Source organism: Lactuca sativa, chromosome 5, assembly GCF_002870075.4.
Source record: "Lactuca sativa cultivar Salinas chromosome 5, Lsat_Salinas_v11, whole genome shotgun sequence".
NCBI classification, from domain to species: domain Eukaryota; kingdom Viridiplantae; phylum Streptophyta; class Magnoliopsida; order Asterales; family Asteraceae; genus Lactuca; species Lactuca sativa.
In genome coordinates this window covers 249,143,360-249,168,875 of record NC_056627.2, presented here as the reverse complement: position 1 = coordinate 249,168,875, position 25,516 = coordinate 249,143,360, and positions in this window count along the sequence as shown.

Sequence of the window (25,516 nt, the reverse complement as noted above, 5' to 3'; positions counted from 1 at the left end):
AATTTATAAAGATTTTTTGTGGGACCGGTTTTTGTTAAATGTGGGTTAATACCCGAATGTTTTTAAAACCATAGCATGAAAATGTTTTGAAAAATTTGGGGTGTTACACTAAATAATCAAATAATCATATTAGCTATAAAATCTACATAAACCACATAAGCCATGAATAGAAACATATAAGGAAGCCATGGAAACCCTCCAGGGTCTTACACCTAGTGTCACTAGAACCCCCACATGGTCTTAACTACCTGTCTTGGGAACCCTCAGATTGTCTTCATTAACTATCATGGGAACCCCCGCATGGTGTTCACTACCAAAAAATATCATACAAACTAAACATGCAAATATACTAGGATGCCATGGAAACCCTCCAAGGTCTTACACCAAATTCCATGGGAACCCCCACATGATATCAGTCTACTGCCATGGGAACCCCCCCGGGGTCTTCCATGCAAATGTCATACTAATATAACGCATAATCAATCGACAATCCACATATCATAAAATGGGCATGCCTTGGTGCCTTAGAGCCATTTGTATGGTGAGAAGACTCACCTCTCAAATGTTGAACTGACAAGGTAAGATCCGATAAGTCCACGCACAGCTCCAACTCAACTGCCTATAAGCATCATTGTGATTAACTTGTCACAATCCCGAAATACCATAAATACCCTCAAGGTTAACCCTGGTCAACCTTAGTCAAAGTCAAGGTCAACAGTCCATGTTGACCTCAACTCGTCGAGTGCATCCAACAACTTGTCGAGTTACCTGAGTAACTCGTCGAGTTCCTTAATGTCCAAAAGACCGAAAACGCATGCAAACCAAAAACTCTAATCCTTCACTATACTCATTCAGAAACTCAAAAACGGGTAAACCCTACTCGACTCGTCGAGGTGGCTAAGGCACTCGACGAGTCCCTTTAGCCCTTTTGTGTTCAATCCTTTCCAGTGGGATCCAAGGTCCCAAACTTCAAATCCAACTTCTCCTAGTGTAGTTACCATGTAAAGTTGCAAACTTTACATGCATGCAAGGCCTCACAAGGCTAAAACACCAAAACTAAGGTTCCTTCAAGGTTTTGTGCATGGAAACGGCCTAAGCTGGATAAAGTGAGCAACTTTATACTACCTCTGTCCCAAATTGATAGTCCACTTTTGACTTTTGAAGTCTTTTTTGCTTCAACTTTGACCTTAAGATTTTTGTTTTTGAAAGTTAATACTTGATGCAAAATATATGAATGAATTGTATTTTAAATGGTTTTATTTTTATAAGTTTTATCAAGTAATATATAACACAAATAAAAATATTTAAGGTCAAAGTTGAAGAAAAAAGACTTCAAAAATCAAAAGTGGACTATTATTTTGGGACAGAGGGAGTATGATTGAAGTCCTAAAGGTGACCAGATATGGAACCAGATCCTTGTGACAAGTCCAAATCTGAGCATGAGACCCTTTTGGCACCAAAAGTGACCATTTACTTCCAAGAAAAGAGATCTAAGCAACTAAAGGTCAAGTTAGTGACTTTATACCTCAATATGGTCGCCAATACAGAGTAGATGTTAGATCTACTGCTTCCTTCTTTGCTCCTTTTTCTTCAAGCTCCAAAATCTTCAAAATCGCACCAAAAATCACTCTCAAAAGCTCTTTCTCTCTCTCAAGAAGGTGCAAGTCTCAAACTAGGGTTTCTCTAGGCTGAAAGAACGATGAAAGAGGCTGCAAATGAGCCATATGTTCTTTAAATAGGGTACAAACCCTTGAAAATTAGGGCTTTCATTTACATAGCCTACTTGTCGAGTCGGGGCCTTCCGACTCTTCAAGTAGATCCGAAGTCCCACGTCCTCATAATAAACTCTACTTGACAAGTTGGAGCTCCCCAGCTCGTCGAGTCGCAGCACAAAATCCTAAAACTTATAAAATTAAATAATACCTGGAACAGGTGTTACAGTGTAAGTTTACATATTCAGCTTCACATGTATTCGTCCTTATAAATAATGTTTTGATATGCTATTGAATTTCTAAGGGTCAATGAGATATATAGGTAATAAATTATCTGAAATTTACTCATTCAGTCTCCAAAGTTCTAATTAGGTTCAATAGAGCCCTAAAAATCTAAATTTAAGTTGTTCTTTCTGCATTAATAGATGGAATTGTATATATGAATTAATCCTTCAAATCACCATAGTGGTTGTCCTACATGTAATTATATAATATGTGATGTAATCAGTTGTTTGATTTTGTCACAAGAACATCATATTACTAGAGCAATGGCTTTTAAAGATTCTATCAATTCATTTTGTATTTTCTCTGCATATTCAGTTAATGAAGTTACATATGCTTTTCATGAAGCACATCAGCAAACACATATGCTATCGGTTGACTTTGTTGACAATATCTTTTCAGATCCACAAGGACATGTTTGTTTAAAAACCTCTTAAAAAATGAGATGTAATTACTAATATTTGTTGGGGTATGTTAAGGAGATGCAATTACTAAATCAAAGAAAACTAGAGCAACAAATGAGAACAATATAAATTCCATTTTATTCAGATCTTTAGTGGAAATTCAGGGCTAACAAATGTTTCATTTTGTGTAGAGGTCATGTTTTTCATCTTGGATACCCAAATAATGAAGAGATTTAATGAGGAACACACACATAACATATAAATTAAAGAGAATTTCAGCACATGGATTTGAAACTTATTAGATCTTTTTTTTATCATCATTCATTCATATCATTGAACAATTTTCTTTTTGTTTTTTGTGTAGGCCTTATGTATATCCTGCCATATCAAATACAAGTCCTAATACTTATCTTCAATTGATTACAACATGATCATATTTCATGTTTGACTGCACGTGGGTGACCTCAGAGGTGTATGTCTCTCCCTCATTTATGTTGACTGCATGAGTGCCCATGGCCAGAGAAGGTAAATTTTGATGATCACTGTGAAGGCCACTTTCGGCTTAGGCAGAATATTCATTCAGATGTTAAAAATCATTCTTACCTCTCACCAACATTCTAATATTCATGCATGGATGTTTCATTTTGTGTTAAGCTTACCTATTCACCCATTGTCGTTACAAATAAATATATTGAATTTTAATTGGATCCTTCTCTTTTGTGTTTATTGAAGCTTATTCAAAATAAAAATAGACAAATAAAATGCTTTTAAACTTTTTTGCCATGATAAACTTTAGCAATATTTATAAAATGGATAACATATTTTTGGAGAGAACGATGCTAATATTATGACCCCATGCTTTTTTTGCCAGGTTTTGTCATAGTGAATTATCTTCTTACCGTTTATGGTTATCAAAATGAAAGTACATTTCCCTTTCACTGTACCAGATGACAAAAAAAATAACAATTTTGCCTTTTTCATGAACACCAATATACCAAGTAACACAAAATACATAGTGTTATTTTTTAACATGCTTGATTTACAATTTCATGGAACGGCCGATCATCAAGCTTTTTTAAATCAACTGTTGGTGGTTGTTATAAGATAGGTACATCAAGTGTAGGTGATTTAAATGCACCAAAACATTCATTTATATGTATTATATATGTGAAGCATCTTATTGTCGGTGATTGTTTGTGTATATGAGATTGATCTAAAATATCCTTATAATTTAAATGCACCAAACATGTAAATGCATTGGCCAAATATAGACTTTGGTTGTTAGAAGTAATTTTAAGCTTTTCATACTCACCGTTGATTTAACAACCAACAAAATCACCATTTTTCTAAGCTTTGTTGATATTGATACATTCAAATTTGTTACTTGGCTTTTGCAGATCACAATTTGATTCCAAGATCACTCCCTTATTTCAATAAGATGGAAACCAGAAGAAATTTAAAATTTTAGAAAATTATACTGTAAGAATGGGCACATATGTTTTTTGTTGTACTATTACTTTTGGAGTTGTAATCACCATACATCATATTGGTTTAAAATTGTTGATTCAAGTACAATTAAGTTTTGAAATAGATAAAACTAATCCTAATTATGTATTTTTTTTGAAATTGCTGTCATTTATGTATCTTTTACGGAGGGATCATTTTTGATGTTGTTTTAAAGCAGACCGTTTCATCATTTTGTAAACATGAAATGTTTTTTGAAATAATTAAAAGTTTTCCTAATTATAGCAATGTACATCCAAAGTATAATGTTATAACAGAAAATTGACACTTTCTGTCCTGCGCAACACGTTGGGAAACCTTTTAGTTACTCATTAACATACTATATATGATTTTTCCATGTTTATTGCTATAAAGTTTATCATCATTTAAAAAAAAAAAACTTTAGTTTATATAATTTAATTCGTTACATGTTAGGCCTAAAGACCTTTTTTTTTCGGCTCGTTGTGGACATTTGAATCCTCAGGACCGGCCCTGATGATATTCATACCATCTTAACATGCCTATGATATTTAGATTGTTCCAACTCATTCAATCTACTTGTCATATTAGGTTTACATTATTTTTTTTCAACCCACAACTTATATTTTCAACTCACCCAATTAAAAACATACAAAACAACATATGGTACAAATAAAGAAGCACAATATAAAAATATATGCACACAGATAGAGCGGTTTATAAACCCCGTTGAAAGTTCAAATGAGTGGTACGAATTGTAAGGGACCATCATTTGGAGGTACCCCGCTGCGATTCCAAAAAAATAAACAACACTGTCCGTCCAAAAAAACTTAACGATCATATAATATAATGTGTCTATTAGTTTTTTAAATAAACACTTGATAAAAAATCAAAATAACATGAATATAAAATATTTTGTGCTTAAAATTAGAAATTAAAGAAGTAAGTTTTATGAATATTTTAAATAGATGATGATAATTATAAAATTGTTAACCAATTTCAAGTGACTTAGTGATATCTGGGGTCGTAAACAAATCGAACATTCAATGGACCATTTGTGATCTGTTCGGCGATAAGTTTGTTCCATTTAATTTATTTAATAGATAAACGAATATGAACACAAAATTTCATTTGTTCAGTTTAATGAACGAAAGTGAACAATGGTTTCGTTCGTTCATTTATGTTCAATCGTTTAAATTTATTTATGTTCACATATCCTTAATTGTTTTTTATTACATTATTATATTATATGTTCGTTTATGTTCATATAAGTTCAGTTGTGTTTGTTTACTTTCATTCGTTTATGTTCGTTTAGTATGTTCATAAAAATAAACAAACGAACATGAACAAGAAAAACACGTTTGTTTATTCGTTAATGTTCGATCGTTTGTTCGACTAACTTAAACGAACGAACATTTGTTCATGTTTGTTGTATCCGTTTACAACCTTAGTGATATCACTTGAAAATTAACCATTCACAGATCGAATTGTCTTGTATTCATGTAACATCTGGATATCCAGGCATGGAAATTTGAGTATTTTATATTGATATATGAAGAGACTCGGCGAGTTGATGCCTCAACTCGTCGAGTAGGATCGGGGCTTGGTGATCTATTTAATGAAGGGACTCGACGAGGCGGGTATCTGGACTCGCCGAGTCAGTGCTGTTAAGGAAAACCCTAATTTCCCGGGTTTGAGACCTATTTAAAGGACCTTATAGCCCTCTTGTGCGGCTACCAGTCCAGAGCGAGGTACCCTAGAGAGCTGGAGTGAAGGCTGAGAGAGATAAAGACATTCTAAGCATTTCTTGGTGTGATTTTGCAAGGGAGAAGTCATTTCCAGCAAGGGGAGGTCAAGGGAGTTGTTGATTCAGAGTTCCTGAGCTTATATCTTCATTGCAGAGGTATCAAATTGTTTTCCATTTTCTGTTTTGGGTGAGATTGATGATTTTAGGGTTTTTACACCTTCCTATGGCTTGTAGTGATGAGTATAGGGTCCCTTTGTGTGAGAGATCCCAGATCTGGACCCATAGAGGTCCATAGGGCCTTATTTTATATGCTTTATGTTGATTCATGGAGAGAATGAGACTTTGATGCCATTCTTGGAGCCATTTCTCCAAGAAAAGCCTTGTGAGCTTTGCATGTATGTCAAGCCTCGACCTTTATGTGGTTATTGGTCGTAGGGAAGCCATATCTATGGACTAGAGGAACAGATATGACCTCAGAAGGTCAGATGAGTGTTGGCATGGGAGCAACTCGCCGAGTCCATGGGGAGACTCGATGAGTCGAGTCGGGTTGCCTGCGATTCGAATCCAGTGGAAACCCGTCGAGTGGAAGGTTCACTCGACAAGTCGAGTGAGGCCGTGGAAGAGTCAAAAGACACGCATGGACTCGCCGAGTCACCCTTGTGTACTCGACGAGTCTGGTCAGTGTTGGTCGTTGACTTGAGTTGGCTTTTGTTGACTTTTAGGGTTTGATCAACAATTGGTGATGTGGACCATTTGAAGGGTAAAATGGTCTTTTATCCTTCTTAGTGGACATGGAAGGGATCAGTCTAGCCTGGAGAGCCGTTATTGATTGAGATAATTGTTTATGTATTTAGGCAGAGGCTAGATTAGTGTATCCGCGTGCGAGATTACCAGAGACATCCGAGGTGAGTCTTCTCACTATACTTTACTTAGAGTGGTAACAGAGTTATGTAACAGAGTTATTGTATGCTATCTATGCGATGTGTGGCACTGCATTATTTCTATGTGATTTATGTTGTGTGTATATCAGAGTTAGGTCCGGAAGGTCCACAGAGTTAGGATTAGAGTTATGTGCCAGTGTATTTGTATGCTATTTATGTTATGAGATTTGTTGCGATATGTGATATGCATGATTCAGAGTTACCAGAGTTAGGACCTTTGGGTCCATAGAGTTTGTGCCAGAGGGTCCATAGAGAGTTGGGACTGGAGGGTCCCACTGAGACACACTGACCAAAAGGTCAATAGAGCTATAGCATTGAGTGGCTAATATGTGTTAGAGTGGTATTTTAGGGAGTTCACTAAGCTTCGTGCTTACAGTGTTTTGTGTTATGTGTTTCAGGTTTCCTCAGAATCACAGGACGGCACCGGCTCGATTGTACACACCAGAGGAAGCGTTTGTTTTGGAGGATCCTGGTTTATTAATTGATTGAACAAAAGGTTCATGATTTGTAATTTAAATAAAAATGAGATTTTTATGAAATGTGTTAAAGAAATAAGCGAATTTTAAATGAAAATATTGTTTTAAAAATTTCGGTGTTACAAGTTGGTATAAGAGCCTTGGTCTGAGGGATTCGGATGCACCTTCGGGTAAACCTGGACTCAAACCGAGGAAGTAAGAAAAGTTTTCAAAGAAATGATTTTCTAAAAGTGAATAAGAGTTCAAAGAGAAAGTGAGAAAGAGTAGTGTGTACAATCAGCCAGAGCCCGAACGGTGATTTCCCGAAATACCCTTACTTTGTTATGAGATATTTATGATACATTTTATGAGATATTATGCATGCTAGAGACAGGCTAGGTATTTCATATCTTAGGACTAGAGTGGCCTGATTTCTGATGCCTTAGCCTAGGAATTGTTGTTGTATGTGATGTGCTTTTGAGTATGAGATAAAGTGAGAGTATTCAATAGGAATCCTTTAGGGGATTTGAGTAGAGGAGTAATCTAAGAGAGGTATCTATATGTGCATATGAGGAGTCTGTTGAGAGGGTAGCCAGAGGCCATGTGGGGCGAAGATGTTAGAGTTCGGGTGATATCCTTCGAGTGTGAGGAAATCGAGTGGATAATACCTTGGGAGGTTTTACGCCCTGAAGGAGATGCTTCGATGCCCGAATGCTGCTTGCTTCATGCTTTGTGGAGCTCTCGATGATGGGAGTCAGCTACTAAGTGAATATGACGATATTCAGGAGGTAGATGGCTGGCATCATTAAGAGTTCTTTAGCAGCTAATGGTGGAGAAGTGGTAGAACCAAGAAAGAGCCTAGGTAGTAACCTTGGCCAGATGAGTGCGCTGGCAGAGTATAGCATTTCGCTGAGGAGCGAGCACGCATGACGAAATTGGTGAACGAGAAGGTTGAGTAGCTACTTAGGAGCTCTGGGATGGTCCGTGTGGAAAGTATGGGTAGATGTGGCAGGTAGTATGGGCCCGTACTACCGAAAGCAGAGGACCCATACTTGATACAGGGAGTATTCTGAAGGTTCTAAGTAGCAGATTGGGGAGTGATGTCATGGTTCGAGTACCATGCATCGTAGCAGATTAAAGAGTGATGTCATTGTTCGAGTACCATGCATCGTAGCAGATTGAGGAGTGATGTTATGGTTCGAGTACCATGCATCGTAGCAGGTTGAGGAGTGATGTTATGGTTCGAGTACCATACATCAGAGCATATTGAGGAGTGATGTTATGGTTCGAGTACCATACATCGGAGCAGATTGGGAAGTGATGTTATGGTTCGAGTACCATACATCGGAGTAGATTGAGGAGTGATGTCATGGTTCGAGTACCATGCATCATAGCAGATTGAGGAGTGATGTCATGGTTCGAGTACCATGCATCATAGCAGATTGAGGAGTGATGTTATGGTTCGAGTACCATGCATTGTAGTAGATTGAGAAGAGATGTTAGGGTTTGAGTATCATGGTTCTTAGCATAGGATGCTTGTGATTCTCCGGCTGTCCGATCAGGATTGATTGGTGGAGTTGGACGCGATGGGGTTTAAGGCCTGAGGGCCATGATTGAGTTCGAAAAGGCATCCCTTGAGGGGGAGGTCGAGAGCATTTCAGAGTACCTTGGTAAGATGTCAAATGTAGTCGCAAGACTCAGGGATTAGTAGAGGAGGCTTTTATGAGGGATTACGGTCTGAGTGACAAATCAGCCGATGGAAGAAATGTCACCTTCTGTGACTTGTTGGGTGCTATTTATGTTTCCTATGGGAAGTAGGAGAGGTGTGAGATTTCAGTTTTGGGTTTAGGAGTAAACCCTACGGGTTGACATTGATGTCGATTTTTCCACCAGAGTATCAGGCAACATGTCTGCCGCGAGGAAATGATATACCATGAACAGGTAGTCAGTGGGGACTGAGATGGTCAAGGACCACATTACACCCTAATTGAGTATAGTAGGGCGTGTGGTAGCGGTATCAGTGGGTAATCCAGTCAAGTATATCAGAGCGGTGGCTCTTCTGTCTATGATGGACATTGAGTATGGTAGTGGAGTCCCTATTCTCGTGATGATTCACGTGTTGGATCGGGGGTTGAGAAGTTGAGGAGGAGGAGTATGATGATTTATTGTTTCAGTCTAAGAGTCAGTGATAGTACTGAACAGTTGGGATGTTCAGTATTGGGATGATGTGAGACTTCGAATGGCTAGAGACAGTCGTGATGAGAAGTCCGTGAGGATTTCTTCGGAGATTTAGGGTATTTTATTGAGGGAACCAGAGATTTGTACAAGAGCGGTTAGGGGTTGGATACAGAAACATGCGGCTTGAATTCATGAGGCCAGGGTCATTGGTGATCAAGGAAAGGTGCAGAGCGAGTTAATGCATGTGGTATGTGTTTGAGAAAGGAGGGGTGTCTCCACGGCAGGTGGCCAATGGTCAGGAATCTGGTGGTTGTCAGGGCCGTTTCAAGTGGAAGAATCGTAATGATGGTATGGGCAATTGAGAACTTCTGGGTCAAAGTATGGATTGTATATGCCCCTTTTTGGGGTGGATAGAAGATTATCGAGTAGCCAACTCCCGGGCCGGTATGTGTATTCTTGCAGTAGGGGAAAGGGTTTCGGAGGATCATCAGCGTGTTCTGAAGCGTTAGCGCTTTCCTTGTATTCCAATTGAGTGTTTGGATACACTGAAGTTGCGTATTGGGTAAAATGAAGAATTATTCATGGGGTTCAGAGTAAATGTATTGTGGTATCTGTATGGTGCTGAGAGTAGGAGATCAGTGATTGAGGCAGGACATCATGATGTTCTGTAGTGGTATTCCGTGGTACCCAGGTATAATGTCCCGATTTCGGAGTTATTTAGAATCTTGATTTTGAGACGACTAGTGGTGTATCATGTATCTACGGTTCCAGTGGGAGCCCTTCGGGTATTGGCATCAAGAGGGATTATTTAAGAAAGTGGATCTCCGCAGAGGTAGGTATTTTGTTATAGCAGTTGCCGCCAAAGTCTGTGATGTATATGTGGGACAAGTGTATGTAGATATCTATGATAGTCTACGGAGCATGAGTTAGTGGACGTAGTGTGGCATTGTGATGAGAATGAGAGTAAAGGGTGAAGCTACGGGGAGCTGTAGTATTCACTATTCAGAGGGTGTTGTGATGCTACGGGGAGCCGTAGTACTCACTAGACAGTTGGTGTTATGGTGCTACGGGGAGCCATAGTACTCACTAGTCAGAGGCTGTCGTGATGTTGCAGGGAGCCTTAGTACTCACTAGACGGCAAAAGAGTGTGATGCTGGAGTGTTCTCCAATCAGTGTATGATGCAGAAGAGTTTTAGGCTTGAGTAGCCTTAGTATTGAGTTTTTGGTGCTTGGTGGTTGAACCAGGGGCGAGACTGGGGTCTCCGTCTCTGTCAGGGCTAAGTCGATTTCCAGTTAGATTGTAGTTTTCATTTGAGAATGTTGTGAATTGTGTGTCACAGGGACGAGATAGTTGATGCGAAGGGGAAGTCTGTGGGAGCTCTTCTACGGAGAGCCGGGCAGAGTGAGTGGACGATTCAAATGCTCAAGGACATGCTTCGGGCATGTGTATTGGATTTTGGAGGGAGTTGGGACATGTACTTACCCTTGGCTGAGTTTTTCCTATACAACAGCCATCATTCGAGCATTAGTATGCGACCCTTTGAGCTGTTGTATGGGAGAAGGTGTCGGACTCCCATTTGCTGGGGAGAGGTAGGGCAGCGTGTGATAGGTAGTACAAAGATGGTGCTTCAGACGACCGAGCAGATTCAACAGGTTAGACAGAGGTTGCTGACGGCCCAGAGCCGTCAGAAGAGTTTTGCGGCCAGACCTCGTGTGGTGTTAAAAAGGGGTATGGAATTTGGAGCTGAAATTTATGAATGTGATGTTTCAGGACACTTCTAAGCGAGCATGGTTATGCTTTTGTGTCTGAGGGCAGAGTGTTGGGATTCTTTGTTCGGTTGGTTTCTGATAGCAGTTTAATAGATGTGCCCCGGTGGAGTGTGAACCCTTTTAGTTGTGGGGCATGATTCATATGATTTAGCATGATTGGTTTGAAGGAGCAATAGCCGGTTGTTGGATTTGGTCTTATGAGAAACAAAGAGCCAGTGAGTAGCGGGGTTGATATTCGAGGAGCGAATATCATAGTGATCGCTCGAGTAGGCAGTCGGGCGGCGAGTTAAGCCACTAGAGTTTTAGGTGTTAGGAAGGAGTATTTTAGTGATGAAAGAGTTGGTTTAAATTTTGGTTTGGAAGTTTTATGTGTTTTCGCATGTCCATATAGAAAGATATCGGTGTAGTATGAAGATCTTTTCAATAATGCATTTCGGGTTGCTAGTTTCAATCTATGAGTGGTTAAGGAGTGATTTCGAGGGCGAAATCTAATTCAAGTGGGGGAGACTTGTCACATCCGAATATCCAGGCATGGAAATTTGAGTATTTTATATTGAAATATGAAGAGACTCGGCGAGTTGATGCCTCAACTCGTCGAGTAGGATCGCAGCTTGGTGATCTGTTTAATGAAGGGACTCGACGATTCGGGTATCTGGACTCGCCGAGTCAGTGCTGTTAAGGAAAACCCTAATTGCCCGGGTTTGAGACATATTCAAAGGACCTTATAGCCCTCTTGTGCGGCTACCAGTCCAGAGAGAGGTACCCTAGAGAGCTGGAGTGAAAGGTGAGAGAGATAAAGCCATTCTAAGCATTTCTTGGTGTGATTTTGCAAGGGAGAAGTCATTTCCAGCAAGGGGAGGTCAAGGGAGTTGTTGATTCAGAGTTCCTGAGCTTATATCTTCATTGTAGAGGTATCAAATCGTTTTCCCTTTTCTGTTTTGGGTTAGATTGATGATTTTAGGGTTTTTACACATTCCTATGGCTTGTAGTGATGATTATAGGGTCCCTTTGTGTGAGAGATCCTAGATCTGGACCCATAGAGGTCCATAGGGCCTTATTTTATATGCTTTATGTTGATTCATGGAGAGAATGAGACTTTGATGCCATTCTTGGAGCCATTTCTCCAAGGAAAGCCTTGTGAGCTTTGCATGTATGTCAAGCCTCGACCTTTATGTGGTTATTGGTCGTAGGGAAGCCAGATCTATGGATTAGAAGAACAGATCTGACCTCAGAAGGTCAGATGAGTGTTGGCATGGGAGCAACTCGCCGAGTCCATGGGGAGGCTCGACGAGTCGAGTCGGGTTGCCCGCGATTCGAATCTAGTGGAAACCCGTCGAGTGGAAGGTTCACTCAACGAGTCGAGTGAGGCCGTGGAAGAGTCAAAAGACACGCATGGACTCGCCGAGTCACCAGTCTGGTCAGTTTTGGCCGTTGACTTGAGTTGGCTTTTGTTGACTTTTAGGGTTTGGTCAACAATTGGTGATGTGGACCATTTGAAGGGTAAAATGGTCTTTTATCCTTCTTAGAGGACATGGAAGGGATTAGTCTAGCCTGGAGAGCTGTTATTGATTGAGATAATTGTTTATGTATTTAGGCAGAGGGTAGATCAGTGTATCCGCGTGCGAGATTACTAGAGACATCCGAGGTGAGTCTTCTCACTATACTTTAGTTAGAGTGGTAACAGAGTTATGTGACAGAGTTATTGTATGCTATCTATGCGATGTGTGGCACTGCATTATTTCTATGTGATTTATGCTGTGTGTATATCAGAGTTAGAACCGGAAGGTCCACAAAGCTAGGACCAGAGGGTCCACAGAGTTAGGATTAGAGTTATGTGCCAGTGTATTTGTATGCTATTTATGTTATGAGATTTGTTGCGATATGTGATATGCATGATTCAGAGTTACCAGAGTTAGGACCTTTGGGTCCATAGAGTTAGTGCCAGAGGGTCCATAGAGAGTTGGGACTGGAGGGTCCCACTGAGACACACTGACCAGAAGGTCAATAGAGCTATAGCATTGAGTGGCTAATATGTGTTAGAGTGGTATTTTAGGGAGCTCACTAAGTTTCGTGCTTACAGTGTTTTGTGTTATGTGTTTCAGGTTTCCTCAGAATCACAGGACGGCACCGACTCGATTGTACACACCAGAGGAAGCGTTTGTTTTGGAGGATCCTGGTTTATTAATTGATTGAACAAAAGGGTCATGATTTGTAATTTTCATAAAAATAAGATTTTTATGAAATGTGTTAAAGAAATAAGCGAATTTTAAATGAAAATTTGGTTTTAAAAATTTTGGTGTTACAATTCAAATCATATGTGACATGGTATTAAAAAACTTAATAGTTTAAATGAAAGTCTTATATATTGAAGAATAGATATACAAACAACTTTTATTAAATAAAATTAATAAGTACATAGTTGTGAAAAAATTAAAAACTTATAAAATAACTATAAGTGAACCATTAGCAGTGACGAATCTAGAAAAATGATAACTGGGGTCCATTATATAATCATATTATTGAAAGATAAAAAATAAATAACTGAAAATTTGTATTTATAAAAAATTGTTTGCAAAATTACAGATGAAGCATTTTGATGCCTTTATTTATTATAATAGCGTATATACAGGCATTTAATTTGGTGTTTCATATATGTAAACCTTAAATAAGCACATGAGTGATAAAAGGTGGATTTTTTTGAGATGTAATTGCTCCTACTTGGGTTTTTTTTCACACAGTTTTATTAAGTTTTAGACTAGAAGGAACAAAGAAACAAAGTTTTATACGTTTAAAGGGTGCCAGCAAAAAGACAACTGAGACTAGCTGTAAAAAGATATCAACAAATGATTTTTTTATCGAAAATATATATGGTGGAAATTACAATGAAGTGGGGTCCATAATAACTTTATCTTGACATCAATAATCATATATCCTTCCAAAAATAGTAAAAAGTAGACATACTTAGTCTTGACATCTTTAATCATGTGTGGATAGCCTCGGAGAATGAAATTTTTTAATCATGTGTAGATAGCCTCGGAGAATGAAAAGTGTAAATTGGAAATATGGTCCTTTTGGAACATTTCTTATATATTTATAAGGCTAAAGCGGCTGATAGCATTTTTAGTACTTTGTCATGTTAAATTTTTGAATGTAATATATATATTTTTTTCTTAATACCTGCTTCTTAGCATTTCAAAGGGAGTATAACATTCCTAGAATTTTTTTTATTTTCTTTTTCAAATTTAATTAAATTATATTTTTTTAATACATAAACATTTAATATTACAAAAAATTCTATTTATTTTTTAAATAAAAACACTTAGTAGTTAAATAAAAAAGGCTACACTAATTTAAAACATAATACTAAATAAAAAGGTTTTTATTTTTGGACAAAAAAAATACTAAGTCGCTTAAACTTTAGGACAAAAAATAAAAAGCTATTGACACTTTGGAGGCAAAATATGTAAATTCTTTATCTTCTTTACCAATTCTTTTTCCAAATTCTCTGTGAAACCCAAGCAGTAAGTTTTAGCAAGGAAAATCTTAGCAACAAAAATTGAAGCTTCCATACCTCCCAACTGTCAAAATCGGAGGGACTTTTTATGAATTTGTCAAATATGAAATGGGATTCGATTAGAAGCACCAATCACAACAAGCCAAACTCTCTCTCTCTCTCTCTCCTCTCGCTATACACCTAGCGACTCAAGTGAGCTTCCTAACGTGCGCTACGGGGTGGTGTATAGCGTGCTTAGCGAGCTCCTAACGAGCTTTTGTGGCAACCGACTCCTTTCAGCCTAAGCCTAAAGGATGCGGTAACATCGTAGCTGTTTTACTAATGGTAAAAATATGACATATAGGTGTCTCGTTACATTTTATTATTTTTGACATAATTTATGTATGAGTGGTTGTGATGATATTTTTAACTATGAAATAGAAATAAATAAATAAATAAAAACTTAAATTCCCATTGGCCAATCAATAGTTAGATAACATCAGCAAAAGAAAATGCTGGGGGTGATGTTTACCGTCGCCAAAGCAAGCCACCTCACGCATAGGTAAATATGTAGGACACACTAACGTGAAAGATATTTTTTATTAAATAATATATGAAAAATTTAAGGAGACATATATATCTTATGAAATCTTTAAAATTTAAGAACAGCTGTTATATGTGGTGGTTGTGAATGAGGTTTACATTTTCTAAAGACTATACACTATAGTGGCGAATCTAGAATGGAAAACTATATAGTTCACTAATTTTGTTATAGAAAATTTTCTATACAAATTCAAAGATTTTATAGGTAAGGTAGTTCCTAAATTCTTTTTAAGGTAGGTCACTAAAAATTTTCTTTAGAAATTTTAGATCAATTAAAAAAATTAGGTGGGTCATTGGACCCACCTTAATTACACTTAGGCTGTGTTTGGCGCGCCACAGCTAGCTAATAAGCTAGCTTATTTTTCGAGCTTTTTTATGTTGTCGTGTTTGGTAAGCCAAAAAGTAGCTGATAAGCTAGCTTTTTGAAAAGCTACTTAGACTAGCTTTTTAGGAGTTTTTTTAAAATTTTCCAAATACACCCCTTAATTAATTATAAAAACACATATTCTTACATGTCCTTTTATGTAATTTTATATATTTCAGCTAGTTTTACCAAACTTTATTTTTTATCAGCTAGCTTTTCAGCTATCAGCTAGCTTTTTAGCTAGTCCGCCAAACATAGCCTTAGCCTCGCCCTTGCTTATGACGTCCACTGTCCACAACTATTTTATTCCATATGTGCATGTACGTAAATTTTCAAAATACGCATATATTAATATTTAGAAAATTATGTGATAAATCGAATACTTTAATGTCCGGTGGGCTTAAGCGAGTCTCTCTCTCTCTCTCTCTCTCTCTCTCTCTCTCTATATATATATATATATATATATATATATATATATATATATATATATATATATATATATACTAGTTTATAACCCGTGGACACCACGGATTAGAAAGGTAAAAATAATTTTAATTAAATTATAAGGTGATTATTGAGCAATGATAAAAAAAATTAATAATTTAATAAATTAGGCAATAGATATTACAAATATATTTTTTGTTGAGGTGTTTGATATGTGTAAAATGGAAGAGTGAATTAGTGGAAATTTAATTAATGAGGAAAAACCTTAGAATGACAAGTGACAAATAATTAATGTGAAGCTCTAATTGATTGACACGTGGCAAATGTGCTACTCTTTTATTAGGCAGGGAGATATATATATATATATATATATATATATATATATATATATATATATATATATATATATATATATATATATATATATATATAGAAAGAGAGAGAGATGTAAGTTCAATTGAGAAAATAAAAATAATTGAGAATTAAATAATCATTCTCAGCTACTTATTTATTTTTGCCGTAAAAGCTTCCATCGTACCGGTGAAATTAGGAAAGAAATACATATATGTTTTCCGACAAAACATATTTCCTTAAACTATGTTAATCATTACCTTAATATCTTAAAAAATATGGTTTTTTTTCGATTTTTTTTTAATTTTTAAGGAGCTATTTTTATTGACAAGTGATTTTAAATATATCAAAATTTATAATTTTTTATTCTCTATAAATAGCTATCCATATTGCTATAGTTTTAAAATAAATTAAAATTTTTATTTTTTTAAAGTTTCAAGTATCGTTATTCATAAGTGAATAAAAATGCATCAGATTTTTGTTACAGGAAATTTGTTATTCACTTATGAATAAGAAAATATGATTAATTTTTTAACAGTTTAAGTATCATTTATACTACTTATTCATACATGAATAACAAATTAACTGTAACAAAAATCTGATAAATATTTTATTCATATATAAATATAAAATATGACGACAACTTATACATGTTTTATTCATATATAAATATAATATATAATGAAAGACGATGTAAAAATATATTTTAAGTAAGAAAACTTTATTACGTGTTATATTCATATATGAACGATACTGTAACACCAAGAATTTAAAAACAATTTTTCGCATTTTATAAAGGCAAAATTCATTTAATATTCATAAAAACATCATTGTTTGTAATTCATTTCATAACATATAAAAACCCCAAGATCACATAATATAAAATCCCGCATGTGTGCACTGATCAGGCCGACGCCTTCCCGCGATCCTCACTAGTACCTGAAACAAATAACACCGACACTGTAAGCATAAAGCTTAGTGAGTTCCCCAAAATACCACATAACACATATTAGCCACTCGAGGCTATAACTCTGTGGGTCCGTGCACCCATACTCTGTGAACCCTCAGGTTCTAACTCTTGTAACAAGCATAGCATAAATCACATAGAAGAATGCAGTGCAACACATAACATACATAGCATACAAATACTCTATCATATAACTCTGGTTACCTACTCAAGGTAAAGTATAGTGAGAAGACTCACCTCGCGTGTCTCGATATCTCACAACCCTAGGAATCCCTCGTGCCCGATTCTCCGAGCTCTAATCCTCCTATAACATCATATGTCCATAGTTAACACTTTATATCTCTAATGTTGACTATCCCTAAGAAGTCAACACAGGTCCACTCTGGTCAACGATCGACGGTCAACGGTCAACTTTGACCGGACTCGGCGAGCGCTAGGGCGACTCGGCGAGTCTAAACGTTCTCACAAATTCTCTAAGATTCCCTTTCTACACGTCGAGTATCCCCCCTGACTCGACGAGTTCCTCCTGGAAGAATCGCGGGGCCACCCCGACTCAACTCGCCGAGTCTGAAGAACAACTCGGCGAGTCCCAGTTCGACTCAGACCACCTGTTAACCCTCTCTAACTCGCCCTGACTCACCGATCCAACCCATAACCCGGACAGGACCATTCTAAGGAAATCTTCAAGCTACTCGCCGAGTCTGTTCATCGGACTCGGCGAGTCCATGCCATGCAACCGCTCAAACTGCTTTCTAAGGTCAGATCTGCTCCGACAATTCATAGGTCTGGCCTTCCTAAACTGGTTCATCACGTAAAGTCCTTATTTCGGTGCTCATGATACACCCCATGACTCATAATTGACGTTTTGACCTAAGGCATAAGGATTCCAATCCAAAACCTCCATTGATTCCCGAAAAACTCAGGCATAGGACACTCTGGACTTCCAAGGGTCCCAATATAGGGTTCCAATCGTTTGGGGGACTAAGGAAACACTCGATCTAGCCACAAAAGGGTTCAATAAACCCTAAATCCATATACACATCAACATAGAAGGGAACAACTCGAAAATATTACCTGAATAATGTTGCTCTGTGTCCCCAACCCTCAGAATATGGCTTCTCCTGTTGTTCCCTTAACCAAGCTTCCTCCTCCTTGCAAAATAACACTTCCAAGATCAATAATGGTCTTCTACCTTGCTCCAGATGCTCACAATCGAATTAGGGTTTCACTCAAAGGACTAGGGTGAACAATGACGGCCATAAGGCCCCTTATATATGTCCCAAACCTAGGAAGTCAGGGTTTCGCTAAACAGCGCGGACTCACCGAGTCCATATCCGGACTCGCCGAGTCCAGTCGCGAACCTGCGACCAGATCCGCGATCCTACTCGGCGAGTCTGAGCTCCAACTCGCCGAGTCCCCTCTTAAAACACCCAAAATCATAAATATAACAATACCTGGAGTTCCGGGCTGTTACAGATACTCAAACTATAAAAAAAAAATTAAGCATACGTTTTATTCATAAGTAAATAACGAATGTATTGTAATAAAAAATCTGATGGATTTTTATTCACTTATGAATAACGAGAGCTGAATGTCTAAAAAAATAATTTTTTATTTTATTTTAAAACTATATCAATATGGATGTCTATTTATAGAGAATAAAAAATATGAATTTTGATATATTTAAAATAATTTTTCAATAAAAATAGATTTCTAAAAAAAACAAAAAAAGTATGTTTTTGTGTATATTAAGGTAATGATTAACATAGTTTAAGGAAAAATGTTTGGTTGGCAACACATTGTTGGGTTATGTGCATAACATCAATCATATGGTGTACATGCAACCATAATTGCTTTGATCTAGTTTTTTCTAAGTAAACATACAACATTGAATAGCAAAGCAATAAACCCTAATTGACTAGCATACAAATCCGAAAAACACACTTTATTAGGGCTAGAAAATTTACCTTGATTGTTATGTAGCAATAACAATCACAAACCTCCTTGATATGGACTTCTGAAAGCCTAGTGCCTCAAATGTTGCACCTCTAATGGAGTCATAAGCATCACTAGCAACAAGGATGAACAAGAAAGAGAGGAGAGGCACCAAAAACGTCCAAGATACTCTTAGGAATGCTTAGCCACGTTTTTGGGAGTCTTAGGTGTACTTATATAGTTGAGGCTACTAGGGTTTTCAACTTGGAAACCCTAATCCAGTTGCTTAGGCCCTAAGCAGCCCAAAGATCCTTCCAGAAGGCCCCTTGGACGATTTCTATATGGACTCCCATATAGAATTCGTGCATTGCTTCCTTATGGATCTTAAGCCCAACTTTGTAACTATCTTATAATTACAGTATCAGTCCCCTTAATTTAATTCTTGATAAATATTAATTAAACAATATGATTTCTCCTTTAATATATTATTCATATAATATATTAATAAATCATAATTAATCCTCTTTCTTCTTAATTCATCCTATCAGTTACTATGGTGAAGGCAACCCAAAAGGACCATGCTCATAATCGGGTCAAATACATACCAAAATAGTTATGGACTTAGACACCTAATCCAACAATCTCCCACTTGGATAAGTCTAATAACTATTTTGCAAGTACGACTTCAAAACCTGATCAGCAATCGTAGCTTTTAAAAGCTGCTATTGAACTATGATCTTATCAGCAACGCGTCTTTTGGATAAGGGATCATATATTCCTCCATTCTAGATATCATATAGACGTGAGACATGGATTATAATCATTCTCTCCATCTATGTGTTGTTTCCCGATTTCCGATTTATGACGGCTGACAACATACTACAATTGAACACATCAACTTAGCCCAGGCTTGGCCAAGCGCTTAGGGTGTCATCACTAAATCATCGAGGGGCCCACATATGTCGCTTTTATCCCTCTTAGGGTAAAAGGAACGGATAAACTTCAACTCAAATGCTCGCTTATACCTACTCATCAAATCACACACAACAATATGTTTTATAACACCAAGTTATTGGTGCGTTTACATATTATCAATGTGCAACTGACTTGTAAATTACAACTCACATGTCTCCGTTTCAAAATATAAGATATTATCGTCTCACTAATCACTCGTGATAAAATCCATGAAGCGATTCAAGGGAGCGTGGGTTTAATCCAATACTCAAATCTTATTTCAGGAGCACTCATGAACACTGCAACAAAATTTTGCTATGTCTAAAACGCTTTAGACAATCTACAGTCGGATTCATGACAGTCTTACCTCATTACCTACTTCCAAAGTATGATCGACTGTGGATGGTTTGAATAATCTTATTATTTGGGAAGTCAAAATATGCAAAGTGAAACACAAGAATAATCGAATCCAATATGGCCCCAAACATTGGAGTATAAATAAAACACCTTTTATTTAGTCACCATATTGATTAGACATTATTCATTGTATAATGTTTCGGATAATCAACTTATTACTTGAAATATAACAAAAATTGTCCCATGCTCCAAGCATGCACACTATGTTTACCTATGGTCCTTACTTTGTGAAATAGATCGATTGAACACATTTCCAACGATACTCATTTCACAACTCCTAATCCTTATCATTAGTGTAAGAATACCAAATTCTTCCCACTATTAGTATACGTTAGATTCTAATAATTTTATGCAATGATCCTTTTGTAATGTCATAACTTCAAAGTCATCAAGACTTTGCCAATGAAATCACAAAGTGATCTATTGGAGATTGTTACAAGGAAATTCCATAGATATGAAGTCTCATATTCAAAGTACATTCCTTTGAACATCCTTCTTGCATAAAATTTTCTAATCTAGATATAGATTCTTGATATCCAACTCCCAATATGGAAACATTTCCATATTTGCCATACGACAACTCATTATTAATAGAATCATATCTAATCATAATAATGTCATTATGGTCCATTCGTTACTATACTTCCAACTACCCACAAGTGACCAATCCTTGGCGAACCTTAGATTGTCCTTGATAGCTGTTTAATTATTTTAGTCATATCCGGTTCAGGTCCTTTTCCATCTTAATTCCCTAGGCATTTGGAAAATTTAGAACGGTCGAATATTACAACATATGCAATCGATCCTATACCAGAAGCGTATGGGACACGATTCATGAAAAACGTGACACTTTACCAGTTTCTTGCTATAATATTGCCATATATAGAATTCTTTTAAGTTGAACCTTTTCAACATAACATCCATATATATCCTTTGACTAAATTTGATTAAAATTTCTCGATCCAAGCTTTTAGATTTTGAATTGAAGTATAATATTCTCTCCCTTAATTATAGCAAAACAACTTTTCAACCCCTACAACTTTGCAAAGTGAAACTTTTGTTCTCTATAATTAATATTGCTAACTTGCAACACTTAAAATAATAATCATGCTCCCACTAACATGATGATTATATCCATACCAACATAACACTTATGCTCCCACTAGTTTTGACATGTATCCAGAAATCAGCTGAACTTCTAGAAAACAATACTTATTGAATTTCTTAATGAAAATTCATATTTCTGATATGAGATGCTTTGATAAGCCTTTATCTAAGCTTCTCAATCTCATACATCTTTCCTTAGATAGCTCATATGTGTGTCTAAACAATTTTAGCACTTATATCAATAAGTCTTAAATGTTTAAACTAATTGGCAAATCTCACAATTCGAACTATGAAGAGGGATGCCGTAGTCATAATCGAATTTGAGAATGCAAATATCACAATTGCTATCTTCTTAAAATCTCTCTTAGTGAATGCGTTTCCTCACAATCATTTTCATGAAAATAGAGAGAAACCTTATGACACTTAGATTTTATGGTGTATGTGCTCCCATCCATGTGAATTTGTCATTACCATAATCATAAGATAGTGTTTGTGACTGATCCAAATTCTTATGGACAAAACTTGTTCATTCTTAATTTCTTTCCATCAAGGGTCCCACCATTGCTTCCAAGTTATTTAGCAGCTCACCTATACTAGTCAATGCACTTTCATTGAACAAGGTGCTTGCCTTTATGTAGTTAATTGAGAACTCGTAGAACTCATATGCATAAGTAAATTTACTGGAATGGCACAGAAAAAGAATGTGTCAACATGATAGGTTACAAACCTCAAGCCGTGTGCTAGTGTTTAACAATGGGTTTACTCTTGATTAGTTCTTGAAAATTTTCAAGATCTTATAGACTCCCACTGACCTCTTGACATATAAGATCCCCTTGTCAAGAAACATTTCTTGTCAAACATATATTCAAGAGTTAGTGCGGTTTCTTATCAAGATAAACACCTCACACAATTGGTCCTAGTTGGTCTTTGTCTTATCCAAGACATCACAACTTACCAATTTTAAGAGTAAGAAACTTTTCTACTCCACATTTGATGAGTGTTCTGTTGGATAAGGTGTCTAAGTCAATAACTATTTCTTGTATATACTTGACCCGGTTGGCATGGTCCATTTGGGTTGCATGGTATTATGACAATTGGATAGACAAAATGAGAAGGAGAACACTTATGATTTGTTAACATATTATAAGTTATAATATATTAATATGAAATCATATTATTTAATTAGTATTGATAAAGATTTAATTTAGAATTAATTTTGTGATAAAAAAAGACTAGTTAAATATATGGGGTTGATTGTGTAAATCATCTATTCTGATATAGTGGGCTAATGATCCATGGTTTATTAGATTGGGCTATAACCCATAGGGTGCTCCATGGATGCTCCATGAAGGTTAAAACCCATGGATCATGGAGGAAATGAAAATTCATGCCAATTAGGGTTTACATGGTGTAACCCTTCTTGTGACACAATATAAAGACTCCACAGGCTAGCAAAATCGACACTAAGACTAGAACAAGGAGGGCTAGCCGATTTTGAGTGATAGTGTATCTCTCTCAAAGTTATTCCAAGAGTTGTGGTGTTGTGTGAAACATTTGAGGCATCACATTTGGGGTGCTAGGCTCACAAAGTTCTTAAGGAATCCAAGCAACAAGAAAGGTATGTTCTTCTACTAGCTTTTATATTTCAAGTTCCCCATGCCATGCTAGTTAGTTTAAGAACCTTGGAAAAATCAAATTTTCATATATCTTAGTAAAACATAGATCCAAGGTTTCTAGGGTTGCGTGTACACTTTAGGAGTGTTAGAATGCTCAAAAGCCTTCAGTGGTATCAGAGCCTAGGCTTGTTTTCTTGATACTTGATGCAAATTGTTGAAGAAAATTGAAATTTCTATATTCTGCTGAGTGAACTCGCCAAGTCCATGGGGGGAATCAACGATTCCATGCATATATTCATCCTACTCATCGAGTAGGTTCGTGCACTCAACGAGTAGGAGGCCCAGAGTGTAGTTTTACGAGTTTTGTTGCTGGAAATGGACTAGAGTCATTACCCTAAACTGTTTTGTCTGATAAAACCTGTTTTTGATGTGGTAATGATTATTCTAATCCATTTACAATGGTTATTATCAAAAATTTCAAGTTTTATATGTGTTTATATGATTCTTGAAATTGTTGATATGAATGTTCATACACTTATGAGTTTGGTAGATCATAGGAATTATTTGCAAATTGTTTGTTAGTTTAATTCTTGATCTAAATGTTTACAATGGAGTCCATAATTTGTCCTCAAGTTATGGATTACCAAAAGTCTTTTCTTTTAAAGTTCATTAAAGAACACATAGGTTACATAAAATGAAGAGTCTTCATTTTACTAAACCATTAACTCATAAGTTATGAAGTTGAAAAGTTTTGAATAGTTACAAAACTTTCCCTGAAGTTTTGGAACATGTAAAGTCACTTTAGAAAACTTTAGTTCCAACCCCTAGAATTTTAAAAGTTAAAATTCAACCCTTATAATTTATAGTATTATAAGTTAATAATATATATATATATATATATATATATATATATATATATATATATATATATATATATATATATATAAGATCAAATCGTTTTACCGTTAGTAGGCCTCATTCACGAAGCCGGTCTATAAGGGGGGTATAAGGTTGTTGCCTATAAAATGGCAGCTTAATGGGTGTCCACTCTCACCTACCGCTTCCTTGACTAGTGGAGGGTTGTTAGCCGAACGGTAGTACAATGACTTTAATTCTCATTAAAAGTAAAATGATTATAAAGTAACTAAATGTTTTATAAATTCCCAACCTTAGTTACGTTAGGAAAATGTGAATTTGTGCTAACCCATCAAATTACACTTTACGCCTTGCTTAAGTCGTTAGTGGAGCGCGTGTGGTTAACCGGTACACTAACTTGGATTTAACAAGGTTGGCAAAGGGTGGCTTAAGGTTTATCATAGATCAGTGGAGCACGTGTGGTTAACCGGCACATCGATTAGGTGATAAACATTAAGAGTACCAAGTAAATTTGCATGGTTATTGATACCTTGTTTTGTGATCCTTAGCATCCCAGTCACAAAACTTGAAAGGCGCAATCGATATTGAAACATGCCATTGAAAAGTTCAATGAATCTCAAAAGAATCTACGAGTTTCAAAACCAATTAAAACCTAATAATACATTTCGTTTTCATGGTGGAAAATTTTGAATCGTCATTCACCTACCTTCAAATATTTTATAGCTTGGATTACGGCATCCCTCTTCTAAGTTATAAAATATTGTGTTGGGTCCTAGACTTAATATTACATTTGGGTGTCTTATTAAGGACTATCTTTATATCTAATCTAAACTTGTCTTTCTTCTTTTTCAGATGTCTTCCAACAATGCTGCTTCTGGCTCAAACCCTATCGGATCCTTCTCTCTCATGAACCTTTATAGGAGAGACATCTTTGATGGGACTAATTTCAGTGATTGGATTAGGAAGATAAGGATGGTCACTCACTATGAGGACAAGGGTATGTCCTTAATAAGTAACTGAAGGAACTTGATGAGTCTTCTGCTACTCCCGAGGAGATCGCTGACTTCAGGACTCATGAGAGAGATGCCACTAAAGTGGCATGTATCATGCTGGCCACGATGACAGTCGAGCTCCAAAAGTCCTATGATGACTTTTATCCTTTCGAGATGCACTAGGATCTGATGGAAAGATACCATCAGAGTGCTCGTCAAGATCGATATGAAATAACCTCCTCCATGATAACAACCCGAATGAAAGTTGCTGAACCCATCATGGGCCACATGCAGAAAATTCAAAGGTTTGTGGACCGTCTACTGAAGTTGAATGTGAACTTCCCCGAGGAGTTGGATATTGACATCATATTGCACTCCTTACCTTCTTGTTATGATCAATTCCGAATGAACTATCATATGAACAAG